The sequence below is a fragment of the Pongo abelii genome, chromosome 16 (genome assembly GCF_028885655.2).
Source record: "Pongo abelii isolate AG06213 chromosome 16, NHGRI_mPonAbe1-v2.0_pri, whole genome shotgun sequence".
Taxonomy (NCBI): domain Eukaryota; kingdom Metazoa; phylum Chordata; class Mammalia; order Primates; family Hominidae; genus Pongo; species Pongo abelii.
Window position 1 is genome coordinate 37970727 of NC_072001.2, and position 22851 is coordinate 37993577.

The 22851-nt window shown below is 37.0% G+C and overlaps 1 protein-coding gene across 1 annotated transcript in view; it reads right to left on the minus strand.

Moving 5' to 3' along the window:
• The window catches only part of DPH6 (diphthamine biosynthesis 6), a 450913-nt gene that overhangs the window by 38932 nt on the left and 389130 nt on the right, over nucleotides 1–22851 (minus strand). The gene's annotated exons all lie outside the window — the stretch shown is intronic.

Here is a 22851-nt window from a genome sequence, read left to right on the forward strand (position 1 = left end):
CCCACCGGCTGGCCTGCACAGCAGATTCTAGACTCAAGACTGCAATATCAACTCTTACCTGAATTTCAGACTTTCCAGCCTCCAAAATCATATGAGCTGTCTGTGTCTCTCTCTCTCTGTATGTATGTATAAATATATTCATATCTCTATCTACATATCCCATTGGTTCTGTTTCTCAGGAGAACCCTGACTAATAAAAGCTATTATTGCACAAACACTTTTCAAATAAAATATTACCTTGATTACTTCTGAAATAAGGTAATTCTATAGTCTCATTGTGGAGACCTTTCAATCCCTTTATGTAAATTGATCCAAAATATTTTGTTCATTTTAACCCTAATTGATAATAACTTTTAAAAAGTTAAAAGGGATTTATTTTTTCTACCCAATATTCCTCTTCCCTGAGATTCTTTCCCTACCTCTGCCCAGTGTCCACAACTTTCCTATCCAGCCCATGAGTCATCTCTCACATATATTTCATTTTTTCTCAATTATAAGATCAATGAAGAGTTTCAGAGACATTCTTAGTTTTGATTTTTAAAAAAATCTCTTTCTGTGACCATTACTACTGTGTTCTGGCTTGTAAGTACTTCCCTTGGTGACTGTTTTCTATCATGTTAACAATTTATGTTTAGCCAATAGTTAAAAAAAATGTGTGCTGGAATAATTGTTGAAATAAACTAAATGACTCTGGATCAATTACCATAAGGCTGTCTTAAGAAGACTTGTTCTGTCTGCCTTAAAAGAAGACCCTTTAATAGGGTTTAAGAGAAATCTGTGTCTTCATTTTATTTTTTAGGCTCAGAATAACTAATTCTGACTGAAACTCTAAAAAGAATTGGAAACAGTGGTTAATTAAGAGCCATATAGTCCACGGTCAGGAGGTCCACATTCCTATCTCCGTAGACAGCATATTTCAAAACGTTTATTAACATAGGATTTTTTCAAAACAAAGTTCAAAACTACAAAACTACTCTTTTGCTGTTGCTTAAGAGGGAGTTACCGCTTATGCAATTTATGACTCAGATTATCTTCTTAAACAATGTTACCCACATAAACCTTACTTGAAATCAATGGTACTGGCATTCAAACATTTTCCTTATATGGAGTTAACTGTGTCCTCTATCATCTGACTGAACCAACTAAAGTCATTTCTCTTAAAGACATCAACAGCTCAAGGGAAAAAAAAGTTTTCTCCCTAGGGCTGGGGGAGGACTTTTACTCTGCACTTTAAAATGTTTGCTCTGTTCCAAGAAGATATTAGGATCGGTTGACTGACAACAGGAAAAATTTTCCTGGCAGAGAAGGAAGCCAGAGGAGATTCACATGCAGACAAAATTTTAACTATCAGGCTGTTTGTGTACCCCATGTCTATTCTAATATGCCAAGCTGGGATAAATCAAATGGGCTCTAAAAATGGGAGATAAAAATGCGATTTCACAATAATTCTGGAGTTTACAGAATATCCATCTTAAGTGTTTCTTTTTTACAGAGTTATTTATTACTGGGCAAAGCTAAACGGCTATTTCAATACATGTACTACTCAAAGAAAAAAAAAATCCCTGAAAACTCTGCATTTAAAAAGCGTTATAAAGATAAAACAGTTTTACTGAAGTGCTAGTGTGGGTTTAGAGAGACTAGGACCCACACAAAGATGCCCAAAATCTGTTTGAAATCAGGAGGGAAAGCAGGACAGATGAGCCATGTAGTGCTTGGTAGATGACCACTTTCCAGTTGGCCATCCCTCCACAGGAGAAGTCGGGACCGAAGTGTCCTGGCTCAGTGTGAGGTACATATCTACACAGCTTGCCTCCATTATGTCCTCAGATCTTTAGGGCGGACAATCTCTTACGGATGTGGAAGCTGGACTCCAGGCATGAATGCAGAGGACTAAGCACACATGAAAGCACTGTTGGGGTGGACATGAAGCAAATGCTGCATAGCCCTCAGGACGGACTCCAGTCAGCCTTTCATAGTACCTTTATAATCATCCAGTTTTCCTTGGTTTCTCAAAGAAAATGTGTTCCTTGTGAGAATCAGTAGAACAACAGCTGTAGACGCCATCTTTAATTCCTGCCGTAATACATGTTATGAAAATCCCTCAAAGACTACAGGAGGCCAGGTTCAGTGGCTCACACTCATAATCCCAGCCCTCTGGGAGGCTGAGGTAGGGAAATTGCCTGAGCCCAGGAGTACAACAAAAGCCTGGGCAACATAACAAGAGCCCAGCTTTACCAAAAATAAAACAATTAGCTGGGCATGGTGGCTCACCCTGTAGTCCCAGCTTCTTGGGAGGCTGAGGAGGGAGAATTGCTTGAGCCTGGGAGTTGTAGGCTGCAGTCAGCTGTGATTGCTCCACTGCACTCCAGCCTAAGGGACAAAGTGAGACCCTGTCTCAAAAAAAAAGTGCAGGAAATTCTGATTTCTGAGTGTGAGGAGAGTAGAGGCTGGGCAGACTCTTCTGTCCAACAGTAGAACATTTTTACCATCTCCTGTATCGCCTTTGGGGACCTTACCTACCCCCTGGGCTAAGACTTCCAAATTGATTCTTCTAACCTAGCTGTCTTCCCCTTGTTGGGGTGAGCCTTTGGCTTTTTTTCTTGCTAAGACATTTCACAGGCAAAATGAAGCGTGCAAATGAAAATTCAAAATCGAGGCATTCAGGGTTAATTCATGGCTTGCTAAACCATCTAAATTGAACTTTAAATAATTAGACTTAAAATATATTGGGTCAGAAGATAAATCTGATCACAGCAATACAAGAAGAATCTGATTTGGTTTTACCTTCATTCTTCCCTGAAGAAGGCTCATTTTGAGAACAACTGAAGAACAAATTTAACTTAAATTTGATATAGATTGGATCAAGAAAACTAAAGACAATAGCAACAACAAAACAATATAAAAAAGAAAAGCTACCAGACACTGATAACTCTAGGAGAATTAATACAGTTGAAAATCACTTACTGTATGCAGTTTACAAACAAGATTCTGTTTAAAAAAGCATAAACTATTCAGAAAGACTGAAATCTATTATATTAATGATGTACTTTTTTTTTTTTTTTTTTTTTTTGAGACAGAGTCTTGCTCTGTCGCCCAGGCTGGAGTGCAGTGGCATGATCTTGGCTCGCTGCAAGCTCTGCCTTCCGGGTTCATGCCATTCTCCTGCCTCAGCCTCCCGAGTAGCTGGGACTACAGGTGCCCGCCACCATGCCCGGCTAATTTTTTGTATTTTTAGTAGAGATGGGGTTTCACTGTGTTAGCCAGGATGGTCTCAATCTCCTGACCTCGCGATCTGCCCGCCTCGGCCTCCCAAAGTGCTGGGATTACAGGAATGAGCCACCGCGCCCGGCCACTGATATATTTGTTTTTAAAGCTTTCTTTATTTTAAAAAATAAAGCTATTTAGGAGAAGCATTTTTTTTGTGCCTCAAAATAATGCAGATAGAGAGAAATAAATGGATACACAGAAATATTAAGTTTGATTTTATTAAACTGTTAATTTCCTAATGATTTTTCCAGTTAGAACTTTTTTAGGATTCTTTATTTTAATGTTTAATTTTTTCTTATTTTGGGGACCATTTTCCAAAAAGCATTACTTACTGTTACTTCCAGTAAATGCATAGTATTTTATGGAAAAGCTATCTTTTGTTAGACAACTTTTTACCTCTTGGGAGGCGTTTTCTCTCCGTCTCTCATCTCTCAAAAATCCAAGTCAACTTATTTCAAATAAGTGGCAATAAATTGAAAATTTTCACAAGTGTTAATCTGGCCTAGGTGTACAATACTAATTAACCAAGAGCTTCAGGAATTGAGTTATTGGCTTAGCTAAGACCTGACTAAAATGGTTTACATTTTTTTAAAGTAATAAAAAAAGCCTTTTCTATAATCACAGTATGCTGTTTTTAAGTCAATTTTGGTTTGTCTCTTCCATTTTTTTCTTGGTATGGACTTTGAATTTTAGGATTCTGAGGCAAAGATTTTAGTTGATTTCTAAGTATAGGTAAATAACACTAACCTTATGATTAATTATATCTTCATTTATTTTCTTCTCTAGATTACTGATTAAAATAAGTATTCTGTTTTTCTGCAATATGTTCTTTCTGCAACAAAACAGAAATGTATAAAGAAGAAAGCCAAAGTCATTTATAATCCCACCATCTAGAGAGAACCTCTTTTTACATTACGATGAATTTCTTTCTAGTCTTTTGTGTGCATATATACATTTCCAGGTTACTTATTTTAGATTTCATAACATAGACATGCTATCTTTCATGTTGGGCACTTAACAGAGAGTTTCATTTTTTACTTTCCTAGTGTCCTTTAACTGAAATTACTTTACATGTGAAGCAACTGTCCTAGAATTTGGGAAGACCAGTGACCGACAATTATTCTTCATTAGAGGAGTTAGAATATGAGAATACTGCTTGGGAGCTGGTTAGCTGATACAAACAGTATGAACATTCTGGGAAGCTAGCTCTAGCTGCATTCTTTAAGCTGGCAGGCTATTCTAGAAGGCTTACAATACACTTGCTCAGAAAACAAATGTTCCCTGTTCCTGTCTATGCGGGGTAGATCCCTTCAGTTTGTCAAAATTCTTCTGCCATTTCTCCCTTTGCTGGAATCCAGTCCTGGACATGTAATGGACAATTATTGACTTCACTGGAACACACACAGATGAAAACAGCTTCAAGTTCTGGGGTAGTAACCTTAGCCAGCCATCAAAGAATAATTTTATTTATGCACTGTGAAAAGGATGGCTGGAGATATTTCTATCTGTATATCCATCCACTTCTCTCTCCATCTATCTATCTACATTGTTTTGAGGCACAAAAAATGCTTCTCTTAAATAGCTTCATTTTTTTAAATAATGTTTTAAAAACAAATAGTACACGAAACATTTAAATCCCCTCTGCAATAGCATTTGTGTAATATTTCATATTACACAAATAAACAAAAGCCCAAAATGTCGAAAGGCAACCACCAAAATGGTATATAAAGCTTAGATAAATGTAATGGGCTTACAGTTTCTCTGTGTGTGTGTGTGTGTGTGTGTGTGTGTACATACACGCATGAGTACTTTATTCAAAGTTTTACTCATTGAATATATATTACTTCAATATCATATTACTTGAATGTAACATTACTTTTATGATAGATAAAACAAAATAAGCTTATAAGGAAGAATTTTAAAAGTTCTCACTGCAATAATCTTTCAATTGCGGTTCTTAAAAGTATATTTGACCACAGAATGTATTTTAAAAATGTAATATCAAAACCTAAAACTGTCAAGACTATTTCTTTGCTGAATGTTATGGGTATTGCACTCCATGTTTTGTTTTAGTATTTCATTTTCTCACCTCCTTATTTCCTCCTTTTCTCTCCTTCTTATAAATACTAGCATAGTCATACATCTAAATACTACCTTTTACTTTGGATGTTATGAGGAGAGGGAGAAGAAAATGGATATGTTTTTACCTTTGCATTATTTCAACATGATCTCATATAGTTATTTTAAACATTTTTGCCCTATATATTTTCTGTCCTTCCCTTCTCTCTCCATTTTCCTCTCTTTCCTAGAATAATCATGTTGATCTGCCGTATTGCAGAAGTAGCAGTAATGGTACTACTAAAGGTGAATTTGAAAAATTTTACAACGTTTATTATCATTGTGTCTGGGCATTGACTTAGCCTGTACATTATTCACATATGGAACCTCTAAAAGTCTTTAGGCTTCTTTATTTAAAATGGTATTCATTTGGTGAATATCTACCATGACCTTATCACCCAACATGTCACCAAGCAGCTAATCAGGCTGTCCTGATGTCCTACTATTAAGGTTAGTCTATTCATAAATGTCTTGGGAAAATTGTAATTGACTCTAGAAAAAAAATGGGGACGACACTCCTGATTTCTTTTTCTGGAGGAAACACTGGTTAATATATATTACATATAACAGTGTCACATTTATTGAATAAATTAAGCTCTAAAGTGCCAAATAGAGCTCATTATTGCCATCAAGCAAGCACTTACATGGTGCTTTCTATACGGCAAGCATTTGATCTAAATGCTTGATGTATATTAACTCATTTATTCCTGTAACAATCCTATGAATAGGTACAATATTATTCCTGTTTCACAGATGAGGAAATTGAGGAGCAGGGTGGCTATAGAAATTGCCCAAAGTCTTGTAGCTCTTAAGCAGCAAAACTAAGATTTAAAGCCAGACAGCTGACCTTCCGACGCCTTTCTCAATCACAATGCTACCATACTTTATTATCAGTATATATTTGATCATTTATTTTTTTAATATACAGAGCATTATCCATGCACAGGGAATGTAAAAAAATATAAAAGAGTTTCTGCCTTCAGGGTTCTTCAATCTAGTTAGAAAGAGTAAACAATATAAAATTGTAAACAATACTAAGCAGCAGAAGCAGTGACAAAGGAGTCATTCAGATGAGTTTTCTAGGATTTTTGAGGTGGCCTGGTCGGTGATAGCATGGGAAATTTGCAAAGGCTTCATATATCCAGACTTGTGAAAGATTTGGACCAAGGATCAAGATGCTTTTTAAGATCTTTAAAAAAAGTAATCTGAAATACAGGTAACTTAAAAATGTACTCAAACTCACTAAGACAGATGGTCTGAAATAGTCTGAATTATCTGTGGGTAGAGTGAGTACTTGATTTAAACCCCAGCAGGTGAGTGAGAATTACTAATATAAAACAATGGAATTTAAAACGCAATTATTATGCCATCAATATTGAAGAACTAGAGTGATCAGATAATTCAGAAAATGCTTGCCTTGATGCCTTTAAAAGTGGGACATGCAACGCCTTGGGCTGCAAACAATTAGTCCTGCATGTCAGAAGCTTGGGAGTGACAAGACCATTTGACAGCTCTGAACGATGAACCAGTGCCCAGGAGAACAGCAATCTAGAAACTGACTTGATTTGATACTTCTTTTTGCTTAAAGCAACCAACATTTCAGTGATCTATAGTACTCCAGGGTTATATTTATCTACAATTACTGTAATGCAATTGTTTCAGAAGAAATAATGGGTAAGTTAAATAACAAGACCAATGGCACCTGAGGATAAATAAGAATACAGGAAAATTTAATTGTTAAAAATCCTGTATATCTATTTCTACCACCTCTTTTAAGTTAACAGTAAAGTTATTTCATTTTTCTTCCATTTAACTCACAAGCTACAAGACTGTACTATAGTTTGGCTCCCCATTTTAGCTAATTACAGTTTATTCTATAAATTCCATATTTACAGGGAACATTATGTATCAGTTTCTTAACATTAATGTCTTTTGTAGAATGTGTTCAGCTTACCTATAGATTGAATATAGGTTGAATATAGGTTCAATAGATTGAAATATATTCAATATTTCAATGGATTCTAATAATCTGGTATAATTATTTTCTCTCTAGTATTTCTGCCATCCACTCAGTTATTCACGATTAGAAACCTAAGGGTCATTTTTGCTTCTTGCCTTTCCTTTTCTACTCATACTTAGTCAACACGTGTTCTTGATCATACTTCTTAAATATTTTATAAATGTGTATAATTCATAAAGGCAAATTATTTCCATAGATCCGGAGGCATATATATTCCTGCTGAAATTAGAACCCAGGTCTTTTGATTCCTCATTCAGCCCTTTATTTGATCTATGATACTTTCAGAGTAGAGACTTTCTTTTTAACTCAAATCTGTCCTTTCTCAATAAGTAACTACGGAGTAAAAAATAATAAATGCAAGCTCCCTGCAAACATTAAAAAAAGGCACAGAAATACCAATGAGTATTAATGTGCATAAAACACTATTAGCATTACCTATGACACTTGACTCTGAATTTATCATTCTTATGCTTCACTAAAGAATGTTTTGCTGAATGTCCCCCGGGTCAATGTCTCCACCTGTGCTGTGGATCTTAACAGCTTCTGCCCCCTCCTGAATCCTGCTCAGGGAATACTTCCCTCCCCACAGTATCTAACATCTCCATCCCCCCTTCTCTCCTCCCCTTGCTCTTTCCCTTCAGCCTATAACTATCCTTACATTTCTTCCAACTTAAGAAACAAAGAAAAGCAAACACACACAAAAACCCCAAAACTAAACTAAACTGAAAGCATTTCCTTTTCACCTCCCCTCACCACACAACTATCACTAAGTCTTTTTTTGTTTGTTTGTTTTTTGAGATGGAGTCTCTCTCTGTCACCAGGGCTGGAGTTCAGCGGCCCCATCTCGGCTCACTGCAACCTCTGCCTCCCGGGTTCAAGTGATTCTCCTGCCTCAGCCTCCCGAGTAGCTGGGATTACAGGTGGCCACCACTACGCCCAGCTAATTTTTTGTATTTTTAGTGGAGACGGGGTTTCACCATGTTGGCCAGGCTGGTCTCGAACTCCTGAACTCATGATTCGCCTGCCTCGGCCTCCCAAAGTGCTGGGATTACAGGTGTGAGCCACTGCGCCTGGCCCACTAAGTCTTCTTTAGTCAAGCTACTTACAGACCTGACCACCACACAGGCCTTCCTCACTGCCTGACCGTCTGACCATTCTTTTATTTAATGAACAATTAATCATTAAATTTCTTTTAATCAGTTATTTCTATGGGCCAGGCATTGTGCTAAAGAACAAGCCTCACTTTAGTATTCTGCAATAGACTGCACTTAGATTCAACTGTTTACAGGCTATGATCGCGCTAGAGTTGCGTAAAAGAATTATCTCTAAAGCTAGGGTCTTCTCACTGCCAGTGAGTGCGCAGTGAGTGCAGAAATATTTTTATTATGTGTATCCATTTATGTTAACTACATATGCGATCCAGATGCTTGTTCCGCTCCATGGCCCACACATCTCTTGAATGTAGAATACCTGCACCGGCTTTCTCTGAGGAGAATGAAGATCTGGTCCACTGGGAGTCTTATGACTTTTTAATTTTATGTCCTCAACTGTTTTACATAAGGGACCAGCAAATTGGAAGTTAGAAAGATTTTTGCAAATAGAGACAATGTAAATGTTATTTTCAATTGAGCCTCATGTCTACCTTTTAAAACTAGATTACTCTTTCGGAGGTGACAGAGAGAGAGAACGACAGATCAGAGTTATAACTAGAGAATAAAATAAGGAACATATTTCTTATCAGATGGTGCAATTTAATAAAAGTAACAACAAAGGAGGGGCTTGAGAATAATAATAGAGAAGTTCCTTAGCCATTTGAACTGGCAGTAGACAGTAAGAATTTATATGAACCCATTTAAGAATCTCATTTGGTTTCCAAACAGTATCTGCCAATAGTGATGTACAGAACAACTCCACAGCTGTTATTCATAATAAATGCTTACAAATATAAGAAAACTATTTGGCCATGGATCATGGGAGTTTTAAACAAATATACGTCTGGAAGGCAGAGCTTGTGTTGTAAATTTTATGCAAGGCCCTTAGAAATCTGCTTCAGCAAACAGCAAATGTAGCCATTACTCCTGCCTCAATGTGCAAACTTGTGGTGAAGAACACATGCTACAGCCTTTACATGGGAGAACATCATATTCATGCAAAGTAATAAAAACAATCACAAAGATTCAGGCTCCAGTGTTTTCCTGCAACATATCCATGTAAATAATAACAAAGATTTAGATGCTCCTCGAAAGAATCATAGAGATATTAAAAGATGATGATGCCAAAAATTCGAGTTTCCGTTAAGAATCGAAATAAAAACAAAGGGTTTTTTTCTGGTTTACATTTCTGGCTCCAAATGATGATGTTTCTATAAGGTTTTGGAGACATTCAGAACACAAATTCAATGGCTATATCTTTCATAAGTTTATTTTTCAATTATCTCATCTCTCTCCTGCTTCACCAACCCCACAAAAACAAAAGATAAATAAAAGCAAACATCTAAAGGTAATGAGACAGGAAGAAGTAAAGCGTAGGTAACTCAATTGAGTTACTCAACTTTAACCTGGGGAAGTGGGTTTGACTTTCATAGTAACCAAAATTTCTAGTAATTCATGTTAGGATTAATTTTAGCTTCTGGATCTATGTTTTTCTTTTAGCTTAAATTATAGCAGTTTGTAAAACTGTGGTCTACAGTATTGTTTTAAAAATGTAACGTGCATTCAAAACACCTGGGGATCATATTAGAATGAAGATTCTGACTCAGTGGGTCTATCCTGTGGACGGAGAGTCTCTATTTTAAACAAATTCTCAGGTGACATTGATGTCTCTGGTCCATGGACCACACTTTGAGTAGCACGCATCTGGATTTTGAGAATGTAGCAGATCCTCAAATAATGTAGTTTTGTTTAACACTGATGAGAAATAAATCAATCCCAGGCTGGGGCCACCGTCTGTGTGGCATTTGCATATTCTCCTCATGTCTGCATGGGTTTTCTCTGGATACTCCATTTCCTCCCACATCCCAGCGACGTGCACAGTAGGTGAACTGGCGTGTCTAAATGGCCTCAGTCTGACTGAGTGTGGGTGTGGGTTTAAATGCACACCTGTCCAATGTGGTGCCTGCCTTGTGCCCTGAGCTACTGGGTTATGTTCTGGGCCACCCTCGACCCTGAACTAGAATAAGAGAGCTGGAAAAGGAATGAGTGAATGAATACAAATTATTATAAAATAAAAATGTGTAAAGTCTATGCTAATCATACAAATAATAATAAGCGACGCAGAACGAAATGCTCAGCAAGTCCACTACGTTTGTTATTGTTTGTTTTTGAATGTGTGGTGCTCGGAAGTGCTCCTTAAAATTTTCACTTTGAACAAATTTATTCCTTGATTTAATTCACCATGACTACAACTGCTGTCACTCACTGAGTCATAAAAAATTGGGTAAATAATTATCTTACTTGTTTTTATTCATCCTTCTTAAGTGTACATATAGCTCACATTAATTTCAATGTTTAAGATTAGATGTGTTTTTAGTCTTTATTTAGAAGTTTGGTAATGTTTTTGTGACCAGAAATATGCCTAGGAACTTAACTCTTGTTTATATCAATTAGCCTATGGTAAAATTAGTTTTCTTATACATCATTTCCCATAAAGTTGCAGTTTCCAGGAGCCTAGTGACAATGTTCAGTGAGGACTTACTGTATTAGTTCCTTGAGATGCCTCGAGAGCTCTGTGCCCAGTATCAATAAGTTAGGAACCACTGCATACTGTATCATCCTCTTGAAGAGTCACGGTTGACATCAGCATATTAAAAAAAAACTCTGAAAATTTTAAGGTTTGAGACACTGGCCCAAAGAAGAGTACACCCTAATTAGACCATTACTCCAAAATCGATTTCCTCAGAAAAACGATTATATTGCATTTGTTTGTTTGTTTTTTGTTTTTTATATTTTTGAGATGGAGTTTTGCTCTTGTTGCCCAGGCTGGAGTGCAATAGTGCGATCTCCGTTCACTGCAACCTCCGCCTCCCAGGTTCAAGCAATTCTCCTGCCTCAGCCTCCCAAGTAGCTAGGACTACAGGCATGTGCCACCGCACCTGGCTAATTTTGTATTTTTAGTAGAGATGAGGTTTCACCATGTTGCCCAGGCTGGTCTCGAACTCCTGACCTCAGGTGATCCACCCACCTTGGCCTCCCAAAGTGCCGGGATTACAGGTGTGAGCCACTCAGCCCAGCCAGATTATATTGCATTTTTGAGATGAGAGGAAGAAGTTAGAAATAATGGGCTTTGTTGTACTCAGTGGGAGGAATATAATTTTATTCTAGAAGGTAAATGAACTCTCTGAGATTTAGCTAGGGCAGGGCAGCAGAATGTGACAACAGTGGTGTTTCTGCCACAACTATAAAAAATATCATGATACAGGGGTTGGCAAACTACAGCCCTTGTGGTCAGTTTTTGTATGAAGTAAAGAAAGGGTTTTATATTTTTTAATGGTTGAAAAACATCAAAAGATTAATATTTTATGATGTGAAAATTATGTAAAATTAAATTTCAGTGTTTAAAGATTTATTGAAACATAGCCCCACCCATTTATTTATGTATTGTATATGGCTGCTGTCACTATACAAAAAAGAGGTGAGCAGTTGCTGAGAATGTATGGATCACAAAGTCAAAAGTATTTACTATCTGGCCTACAGAAAAAAATCTGCCAACTTCTGCAATAATGGACATAAAAACATAAATTTACAAAGATTAAAATATATGGTATTTTATATTTTATTTTTCCCCTCTTATTTTTAAAAATTATAGTTTATTGCCTAAGATTCAGTATTAGGCCCTATATTTTGTTTAGTGAGGGTGTTGAACTAAAAAAAAATGCATAGGTGGTTAGATGGTATTTGTATTTAAGTATTTCTCAAGGCTTAACACTCAATTAGGACCTTAGGAACTTAGGCCTCTACATTGTTTGCATAATTAGGCCATCCTTCTAAGAAGCATGGAGCTTGTGAAATGGAAGATCTCTGGTTATGCAGAATATCATAATGAATTTAGTATGTAAGTTTGACCCTCGGAACTGTGAAGAGCAGAAGAGCTCTGTAAAAGAGAGGGACAAATATCTGCACAGTCCTAAAGGAAGAGAAAGAGAGAGAAAGACAGAGAGAGAGAGAAGAAATGAACAAATGGAAGATCATAGGTAACATAACATAAGCCCCTTCAAGAGAGCCCCTCAAAACATTCCAAAAGTCTGCAAATGACATGAATGCTTGAGGTAGGGGATTTCGTTGTGAAAATCTGGAAAGGGTGGAGTTTAACATTTGGGGTGAGTAATAGCTCAAACCCAAGAGATAAAGAAAATCAAGGAAATTAGCAGAAAAATTGCGGAAGGCACAAGGATTTCAAAAGCTGCATAATTGAGTTCATACTTGAGTGGTTCATCTTACCTAGATCTCCAGAGGAAGGTAGCATCTGATATCTGACTTACATAATCAATAAATATTTCTCGAAAGTTACAATTAGGAGGAATAATTTGGGGGGTTCTATTGCACAGTTGGGTGAAGATGGTTAACAGTAAGGTATTCTACAAAACAGCTGGAAGAGGGTTTTTAATGTTTTCACCATAAAGAAATGATAAATGCATGAGGTGATGATGGATATGCTAAACCCTGATTTGACCATTACACAACATATACATGTGTCTAAACATCAAATTTTAGGCCATAAATACATACAATTACAATGTGTTAATTAAAAATAAAATAAATAAATAAATATTTGTTGAATGGTGAACTGGCACACGTTACTTAACTTTGTAATGTCTCATTTCCTCTTCCAGCAAATGGGGACAAGAAAACCTACTTCTCGTCGCTGTGAGGATTAAATTCATTATGCATGTAGCCCTGTATCTGGCATGTAATAGGGCCTCAACCGGTGGTAATTACTGTTCTCATTACTTTTGTTTCATAATTTTAAGCAGACTGTCAGGCACATAGTAAGTGCTCAAATAGCATTTGTTGCATATGAAATAAAAAAATGTTCTCTCCATGACAAATGTGAACCCAGTATGAAACCATGGGTACCTTTTAAATAGTGCTGTAGTTTTACATTTTGATTATGACTGAAAGGAACACTAATAAGACAAGTTGCCTAAACTGTTATGAAATTGGGATTACTATAGTGGCAGGTTCCTTTTACTCATAGTAGCCTTAACACTATCAAACCTCTGAGGCCCTGGAGACTCATTGGCCCTACACTGCTGTAAGATATCATGCAGAAATATCACAGCCTGTAGATGATTGTAATCAAACACTCATAAGTTTGATTGAGACAAAGAGGCAAAGAGGATAGCAAAAAATATCTATTCATTTTAGAAAAAATGTGAATAAGGGAGCCACATGAGGAAAATGTCCTTTTTCCCTCAGAGCACTTTGGAAAATGTAATGTTCTACAATTGGCTGCTTCTTCCTTCCACATTTGAAGGTAGGACAAATTCAGAAAGGAAAATGGACCTTTATCTCTGGCCTGTCTATGACCTTCAGCAGAGGTTAATTGAGATGGAAAAGAAAAAGTAGCAGATCTTCTCCTGCACAATTACAGTGCACATTGCCTGATCTTTTTCGCATCATTATAAAGTATTAGAGCTAACCATAAAAAAGGACTGGATTTATGAAACTCCTCATAACTCAAACAAGAGCCAGAGAACTATAAAAGTTTGAATCCAGATTTTCTTTTACCTTGTATGTGTGTGTAGTATGGTTTTTGAAGCATGTTCAATTACATTATCTCATTTGATTCTCGTAACAACTCTATGAAGCAGGCTGGCATAATTGTCCTCCATTTTGTAGAGAAGCACATTGAAACTCTGAGATATTAAGGGTTTCATCCAATTTGAAATGATTACAAAGTACCAGAGATGGGACTAGGTCTTTCAGCTCTTTGTCCACTGCTCTTTCTACCTCATCAGACTGCCCTGGTCCATGAACCCCAGGGTGAAGGGCAAAGGGAGGCTACGCATCTCCAGGCCTTGCATTGTGCTAGCCACAGGCTTGGCTGTCCTTATGTGAAACACATGCTAAGATGACATTTATCATGTTTGAATGTGTATGTAAAAGTGACACTCAGCTTGAGGGAGACTGGGTCACATTCATGAAAAAGATAACCACAGATAAAGTTCAATCTTATCTGAATTGTGTTCTTTCATGAGAAAGGCACGATTTTGAGACATTATTGTTATTACTTTGAATCACATTATATTTCTTATATGTAGAAATCACATTATATTTCTTATAAAGTAGACCACTATTTTTTAAATGTTTATATTTTCTAGGCATACTTTGAAATATCTGAAATAAAATTTATCTATTACAGTCTTATCTTTTTTAGTGATATGGAGAAAACCAGGTTTCTGACCAAGGATTACGCTGAAACATTTTATCTTCTTTCACCTCTGATGAAATTCACGTTTGAGAAATTAAGGGAATCCTGAAAATTTGATGGTCTTCCTTTTTGTAAAAACCCAGCCCAGACTTAAGGAAAACCGTAATACATTTTTCTCATATTAAATATGAAATATATGATATATATATATTTACAATTAGAATGTACAAAAATTGGTTTGTGAGACTGAAGTTTTATATTTGTTTTTGGCATATGTTGTACAAAAGAAAGCAGAACATACGAATGAACAAATTGAATAAGATTTTGGAAGCTATTTTTAAGAAGATAAACATTTCAAAGCATAAACTAAATGTTTCTTTTCTAAACATCTGGAATGTGACATTTAAAGTCTCTTATTAGAAATTGTATGATATAAAAAAAGAGTTTAATAATAAATATCTTCTTCTGCAGTTTAAGGTGAAAACGCCACTATTGAACCTTCAACACTTTAAAATGTTCTCCAAACACCTTTCAAACTCTGTGTGTGGGAGTGGCAGGGGTAAAGGGGGTAGAGGATGGAAAGGGTATGGAATGGGATGGGGCACACTTATTTGAGGGGAATCCCAAGGTGGACCTAATGACTAGAGAGTGCAAATTCATTCTGGCTGTCTGAGAAAGGCTCTGTTTTTGTCTTTGATTCAATTTGATGACACAGATTATCTGTCTTGATCTGATTATTCTCTTTTCCCTTTGCCCTAACAGTTGCTATTTGACATCTCATGCACAGGAAAGACCCAGTGGGCCACGAATAGAGAAATACAGTTACAGGTGCTCTGTGCTTATGGAAACTAGGTGTCGACCTACACATTTATGGGAGTTGTCTATCACTGAGTTAGAACTTTCTGAGCACCACAGCTTAGACATTATATCCAGTTTACAGGACCTGAATGTGTAGATTTTCCTGGAGGAAATGCTTCTTTTAACTAATCTTGGAGATTTTACAACATTATCTTCTGAAGTATTTGACACACACCAGTATAATTTTGGATTTGTAAATTGAATCTTGATTAACCAGAATCATTACACAATCTGTTTCGGAAAAGTGGTTTCTATAGCATGGGTTGGGACCAAGGCTAAGAAGGGTGAATGCAGATTGTTAGGCCTTAAAAATATCTGGGAATGATTCCGATCATCTTCTTTTACAATACTATAAACTTTTTAGTTACGGGTTGCTCTAATTTTTCTGTTTCTGTGTATAAACCTTTCAAATTAATGAAGAAAATCAAGCTGTTTCCCAAAAATACACTCAAGACATCACTGCACTCCACATCAAATTCAGAACTTCATAAATAACTTACTGGTTTGCTTGAATTTTTAAGATAATATAACACAGTTATCTCTAATGTTGGCTTCATGAATGTTAGGCATTATTTTCAAAATTAATGTGTATGTATAAAATCTTGGGGGGTATTATAGCTTTTATTAGATTCTTAAAGGAGTCCATGAGCACCTCTATCCCCCAGAAATTAAGGACCCCTATAATAAATAAGCAGACAAATTTACATGAGACTATTAAAACAGAAGGTCTTAGAGACCAGGTTGTGGTACTCCGTCCCCTCATTTCCAGCACCTTCTTTCAATCCTGCCCACATGCCTGGTGTTGAGGCTCCCTCTTGCTCTTCTGCTCCTATGCATGTACAATCAAGTTAATAACAAGAGACACACAGAATGGATGCTCCTACTGCATTCCTACTCTTTAATTATGAATATCAAATCGACCCTGAATCTTAGTGACCATTCCTGTTCTGTGAACAAATTGGACAATGAAGAAAGGAATTAAAAATGTTCTTCGTCACTCTCCTTAAACTAAGAGCCTAGAGAAAGAAAGGCTAGCTTTTAAATTTTAGGCTGAATGGGGGAGCTGTAGCAATCAAATGTCAAAGGCATTTACTAAGAAGGACTCCAAAACAACCCAGCCAAAAAAAAAAAAATCCTTATCAGATCTTCTAGATTTATAATCTTGTTTCTTTTTCTATTAAAAATACTTTCATATTCAGTCTTAGAATCCTTGGGTAATACTTAGATACTACCATATTCCAACAAAGGAGAAGGGAAGAAGACATCTGCCACTGCCTAGGCTCCAGTTGTGATGCCTTCCTGTCTTCCACATTTCTGTAGCGGTCAATTCTTTATTGTATGCCCCTATTTTGCATCATGGTCCCTCTCTCAAGGAAGTGGAAGGGCAGAAATGAGGGGAAAAAAAGTGTGAGATTAAAAGGCTACCACTCGAATGAACTAAGATTTTTGTTTTTTATATCCTGATTGGCTATATAAGCATTTGGGGGAAAATGTATCAGTATTTGCATTGCTATCTTCATCAATAAAATTACATTTGCTAATGGTTTTCATGGAATTAGGGAATTATATGCACTCACCAAATGTAATATGATTCATTTTAAACAAACCCCTTTTCATGAATAAGGTATTTTTCTAAACATTCTTACAGCAAGTTGTTTTGAAACTCAAAAGTGCCAATGTTAATAACATCCATAATTGTTTCTCTACAGCTTATGCTGTTATATATTATATAAGAAAAACTAGAAAAACTGGTAAAAAGGAGTTTAAAAAGAGTTCTCAACTTGAATTAAATAAGTGGGAGATGGAACAAATTATAGTACTTATGTTGGGAAAGCTATTTTTCAGCTTTTGAATTTTTTAGTTATGGCATGACTAAGAAAAAATTGAACGCCTACATACCAGCATACACAATGGGTTTTAGTTAGGGAAACTGGTTTTAGCAAAAGATTACTGGAAATGATAAAAAGAAAAAAACAAAAGAACTCTTCTGTCTCTCTACTTCTGACCACCTCTGACTTTACTCACCTAGAACAACCCTAATCTTCTTTAAAAATGCAACTCTCCACCTACTATCTGCCTGCACCAGGTAGCAAAGTTGGCTAGGAAAAAACACAGGCTAAGCTCATTTTCAATAGAGAGACACTCACTGGTCTCATCTTAAATTTATATTTCTGATTTTAAATGGGCCTTCAGCATCCCACTATATTTATATAGTCGATGTATACTTCTACTTTTCTAAGCTGGTGTTTCACACCCATATCCTTTCCTTTTTCCCCAACTTCCGACATTTCTCTCTACTCCTCACTATCAGCTAATGAGCTTGCCTCTTATTTCAGTACAAGACTGAGAAATCAGAAAAGAATTACTTTATCTTCTCACTATGGAATCTATCCCCATGTACTCTGCGTTTTCTTTCTTTACAATGGGAACCGCGTTCCCATGTAAGACCAACTCCTCTGCTTGTGCAGTGCATCTCATTCCTTCTGGACCATTCACTTCTACAGCTATTCTTTCTCTTGTATTTTCAGTTTCTACTTTTCTACTGAATCAGCATAAATGCAGGCTGCAGTATCTCTCATTTAAAAAATACTCTTCTCTAAGACATACAAGTGGCCAAGAAACATGAAAAAATGCTCATTATCACTAACCATCAGAGTAACGCACATCAAAACCACAAAGAGATACCAGAATAGCTTCTATTAAAAAATAATAAAAAAAAATAACAGGTGTTGGCAGGACTGCAGAGAAAAGGAAACACGTATACACTGTTGCAGGGGATGTAAATTTGTTCAGCCACTGTGGAAAGCAGTTTGGAGGTTTCTCAAAGAACTTAGAACTACCATTCGACTCAGCAATCCCATTACTGCATATATATCCAAAGGAAAATAAATTGTTCTACCAAAAAGACACATGCATCTGTATGCTCATCCAGCACTATTCACAATAAGAAAAACATAGATTCAACCTGATGCCCATCAATGGTGGATTGGATAGAGAAAATGTGGTATATAAATACCATGGAAGACTACACAGCCATAAAAAAGAAAGTCACATCTTTTGCAGCAACATGGATGGAGCTGGAGGCCATTATCCTAAGCAAACTAATGTAGAAACAGAAAACCAAATACTGCATGTTCTCACTTATAAGAAGGAGCTAAACATTGAATATACACAGACATAAAGATGGAAACAATAGACTGGAGAACACAAGAAGGGAGAAGAAGTGGGGGAAGGATTGATAAGCTACCTATTGGGTACTGTGCTCGCTACCTGGGTGATAGGTTCAATCGTACTCAACATCATGCAATATACCTTTGCAACAAATGTGCACATGTATCCCCTGTATCTAAACTAAAAGTTGAAAAAAAAATTCTTTTCTAGACCACACATCCTAATTATTGTCCCATTTCTTCCCTCTACCTTGCAGCAAAACAAAACCTTCAAAAGGCTTCCATGTGTAGGCTTTCCATATTCACTTCTTCACTTACTTCTCTTGCTAGTCCACTCCATTCAGGCTGTCTTCTCCATTTTTCCACAGAAGCCATTCTTGTCAGGATCCCTAGCATTCTCCTTCTAGCTATATCCAATAGTCAGTTCTTTATTTTTTCTTTTCTCAACTTTTATTTTAGGTTTAGGGGTACATGTGTGGGTTTGTTACATGAGTAAATTGCATGTTGCTGGGGTTTGGTGTACAAATGATTTTCTCATCCAGGTAGTGACAAAATCGCTACCTCTAGTATCCGATAGGTAGTTTTTTGACCCTCAGTCTCCTCTCACACTCCCTCAGGTAGACCCCCGTATCTATTCTTCCCATCTTTGTGTTCCTGTGTACTCAATGTTTAGCTTCCACTTATAAGTGAGAACCTGTGGTATTTGGTTTTCTGTTCCTGTGTTACTTCACTTAGGATCAAAGGCCAGTTCTTAGTACTTATCTTATTTGACCCATCAATGGCATTTGACGCAATTAAGCTCTGTCTCTCTCTCTCCCTCTTAAAACACACTATTCTACATGGATGAAGCTGGAAACCATCATTCTCAGCAAACTATTGCAAGGACAAAAAACCAAACACCACATGTTCTCACTCATAGATGGGAATTGAACAGTGAGAACACATGGACACAGGAAGGGGAACATCACACACCAGGGACTGTTGTGGGGTGGAGGGACGGAGGAGGGATAGCATTAGGAGATATACCTAATGCTAAATGATGAGTTAATGGGTGCAGCACACCAACATGGCACATGTATACATATGTAACAAACCTGCACATTGTGCACATGTAACCTAAAACTTAAAGTATAATAATAAAAAAAAAACACAAAACAAAACAACAACAAAAAAACACTATTCTTTCTTTGGTTTCTAAGACACAATACTCTGCTAGTATTCTTGTTGCCTCAGGAACTTCTTAGTCTCCTTACTGAATCTGCCAATTCTTTTCGTCCTTGGCATTTTTCCTCCTCCTTCAACTTCCTAGGTGTTCACATCCCTTTTGTGGTTTTAAATCTTTATGAGAAGGCTTCCAGATTTATACCTCCCACCTCAAACTCTCCCTGAGCTCCACACTCCTGTAGTTAACTATTCATATTTACTTGAGTGACTGAAACAAGTCTGCATCTGCAGTTAAGAAAAGCAGAAAAATGACCAAAACCATATCTCCCTGTTATGGATTGAATGTTTGTGTCTCCCCCAAGTTCATATGTTGAAACGCTAATCTCCAGTGTGATGGTATTTGGAGATGGAGCTTTTGGGAAGTAATTAAGGTTAGACGAGGTCATGAGAGTGAGGTTCTGGTTTGATGGGATCAGTCTCTTTTTAGAAGAGACACCAAGAGCTAGCTTGCTAGCGTGCTCTCTCTCTCCCATTCTCACTCTTTCTCTCTCTGCCATGTGAAAACACAGAAAGATGCCAGCAAGAGAGACCTCAACAAGAAGCAAATCAACCAGCAACTTGATTTTGGACTTCTCAGCCTCTAGAACTGTGAGAAATAAATTTCTGTTGTTGAAGCATCCAGTTGTTGGTATTTTGTTATAGCAGCCCAAACTGACTAATACACTCCTCTTTGCCTTCCAAACTGCTCCTCCTCAGGTTACCCCATTTTGATAAGTGGCAGCAGTATTTATGCACTTGCTCAGGCTAAAGGGCCAGAGCTCATCTTTGACTTTCTTTCCTGCATTCCTCATCCAAATTCACCAACATCCTACCAAGTCTTCAATATATACCCTGCATCTTGATTATTTCTTGCCACCTCAACTGCTACTAATGTAGCCCAAGACATGTACATTGTTAGCATAAACTACAGTATGGTCTTCTAATGGATCCCCTTGCTTCCAGTCTCTCACATGCTCAACCCTAGTTCCTTCATAATATTCTCCACACAGCAGCTGAGCTATATTTTAGAAAGGTGAGTCAGAAAATGCTACTTTCCCTGCCTGAAATCGTTCATGGCATCCCAGGACATTCAGAATAAAATCCAGCTGCCTAAGAGGGACCTCAAATGTTCTTCATCATCCGGCCACTGTTTATATCTCCATCTTTCCAATGTTTTGTTTATTTTCTCTGTTCTAGCTGCATTTGCTGCTTCTAAGCATGTTAATTGTGTTCTTGCCTCAAAGCCTTTGCAGGAGCTAGTTAGTCCTTCTGAAATACTCTACTCTCAGAGCGTGGCAGGACTCATTCTCCCGCTTCACCTAGGTCTGTACAAATGTCACTTCCTCACAAAGGCCTTTCTTGAACATTTTATCTAAAATAGTGACTAACTTGTTTTTCTCTCTCCCTTACCCTGCTTTTTTCTCTTCACAGCACTTATAATAATTTTTTTAATCAACTCTCTTCCATCAGAATGTAAACTCCATGAAGACAAGATGTTTGTCTTTACCACTGAACCCACACTGCTAAGAAGAGCCTCCACCCAAGAGCAGACCCTCTCTAGATACATGTTGGATGAATAAGCAGTTTTCAAATGTTTTTCCAAAACTGTAGAAATTGCTATTTATAAATTTTAAGGTCTAAAATCTGATTTCAAAAATGTGTTCTCCTTTGAATGAGGAGAAGTGAGGGAACCCCATAAGCAAATTGGTCACAACACGCAGACCATGTAAACAGAAGATTTCAAGGTGGCAAAGGCAGAGGAATCAGCAAAGCTTACAAACATGCTTACTACCATGGCGAAAGAGTGAGGAAAATGGAGAAAACAAAACTGCATTTGCTTTTTGGATCCTTGGTGAGCAGAAAGGTGAAAGACGTTGGTTCTACTATGCCAACCATCATCTTCTGACGCCCACAGCTTTTGAGCTAGAGATATCACATATTATTTGGGCTTTGCTGGAGATTGTGCTGAGGCTGCTACTGACCCCAGAAAACAAGAGTAGTTTGTTCTCTTCCCTTTTTGTTTTTAACCTTCCATAGAGCCCAAGTTTTACTGCCACTTATCTTCCCCCTCCTGAATTCCAATACTGATTCCCCAATTCCAACACTGATATTGACCGAAGTGAAATCATGCAACATTCCCTAAAATGCAACCTGTTATTTTTCTTACCCGGCCTTTATAGCCTAAAATTAATATGATGCCATCCCTGCAACAAAACCGTAAGATATGTTTGAAATATTAATCTGAAGAAACGACCAGGACTTTTCATTCAGCTGTAAAAATGTACTAATGCAAATAGAATAAGCTAATGCATATTTGATTTAATAAGCAGTGAATCGAAAAGTTATGCTAAGTGGTTTATCCAATCACAGCCTCAAATACATCTCTGGGCACTGACTGGATATAATTGGTAATAAGAATAAAAGGGCAAGCACAAAAATACTACATCTAAATTCGTCAGCACTTTAAATGAGCAACCCTTTTGTGGACTGCACTGGTCATGAGATTGCACATCACTACCTTGTAATGACATGCTAGGACAAATGCTCAGAACAACAAATTCTTTCCATGGTTGCTTGGTTGGCCTTGAACAGCAAAAGGCAACTGGATTTATTTTGTTCTGGCAGTAGCTCAGTGGGAACATAAACTGGTAATGCTAGGGAACAGAGGGTCTACAAAGAAAAGGAAGTTCTACTCATATACTATAATATACTATACTAAACGCTCAAATGCCAGCTACACCTAAACCAGAAGCAATGTGAGTGGTAAACACTAACATTTTCAAAGAATTGTCTAATATTCATGGTAGAATCTATAAAAGGTGACTTTGAATAATCACTTCCCAGCAA